Source organism: Papaver somniferum, chromosome 10 (genome assembly GCF_003573695.1).
Source record: "Papaver somniferum cultivar HN1 chromosome 10, ASM357369v1, whole genome shotgun sequence".
In the NCBI taxonomy this organism is placed as follows: Eukaryota; Viridiplantae; Streptophyta; class Magnoliopsida; order Ranunculales; family Papaveraceae; genus Papaver; species Papaver somniferum.
In genome coordinates, this window is record NC_039367.1 from 158,765,101 (window position 1) to 158,766,378 (window position 1,278).

The following is a 1,278-nucleotide window of genomic DNA, read 5'->3' on the forward strand; positions in this document are numbered from 1 at the left end:
AAAACCAATCAACTGTTTTGATACTTCTGTAAGAATAAAGAATGAATGAATAAAGAATGAACGAACGATATCACTAAGGTTTTATTCTTCAACTAATATGCAAACTCCAGGTATTCTTCAGCTAATGTGTAAGTGAAACTCCAATAGGATAGATTATTCCATAGTTTCTTCCAAGTAGCACCTGCAACAAACAACAAGAGGAAAAATACATAAGTACGAAGTCGAATGATTGTCCATACTTCAGGCAATTACATAACATCAGAAACATACCATTAATCAAATACCATTAGTTGTCATTAGCTCCCTCTATCAATCTTCTGCAGTCACGGGGCCTAGGATATCTACAAGAAAAGTAAACTCTAATTAGATTCAAAATCAAAACAAAAAGTTATAATTAACACAAACACAAAAAAGATAGAAATACCTGTCTCAAACTCTTCAGCATTATCAACTGCAAAGCTTGATACATCAATATTCAGAGGTGTGCGCAACCAGTTCTGTGTTAGAATCAGGGCCTCAACTGTCCTAGGAGATAAAGAGCTCCGAAATGGGTCAAGGACACGCTTCCCTGTACTAAAAGCTGATTCAGAAGCAACCGAAGAGACGGGGATAGCAAGAATGTCCCTTGCGATATAGGACAAACTGTATACTTGGAAGCATTGTTCTTCCACCAACCCAACAAGTCAAACTGGGGGTAGCATTCTCACATACATCAGCTAAGTACCTTTCCACCTCAGACCTTCCTTCGATACTAACACTTTCCATTCTGCGTTTCTCTAGCCTCCCTTTCAACAGAGCCTCCATGATGTCCAACGAATCCACACCTGCCTCAACCATTTCAGTGTCTTTTGCAATACTGGTTGCTTCATTATCAACTAAATACCGTAGATTGTACTCGTTGAAAAGTCTCTCTAAGTCCTTCTTCACACAGTCCCTCAACTCAGCAACCCTTTCCAAATCATCCTTGCACAAGATCTCAAGCCTGAAATTCAATCCAACTTCCTTTTGGCGAGGATCAAGCAGTACAACAATAAAAAGGAAAGGGTTCATAGCCTCATATGACCCCCAGTACTTCATATACTTGTCAGTCATCAGCAGCAGTTGCGTCAACATTCTGTTGTGCGACATTTGTGGTTGTAGGAGGAGGCAGTTCGCTAGCATCAGAAGCCTGCATCAAAGTTCAACAAAAAAATTCATCAATCCACTAACAACAAATACATTTCCAAGTTCATTATACAAGTACTAAGATAAAAATATAATAGTAACAACAGGTATCGG

General features: G+C 39.0%; 1 long non-coding RNA gene across 1 annotated transcript; it reads right to left on the bottom strand.

Moving 5' to 3' along the window:
- Positions 1-28: 28 nt before the first annotated feature.
- LOC113318006 lies at positions 29-623 on the bottom strand. Its single transcript, XR_003344189.1, has 3 exons — positions 425-623; positions 271-341; positions 29-181 (listed from the first exon to the last, which is right to left on the bottom strand). It is a non-coding gene; the product is annotated as an uncharacterized LOC113318006 (long non-coding RNA).
- Between the last annotated feature and the right edge of the window lie 655 nt (positions 624-1,278).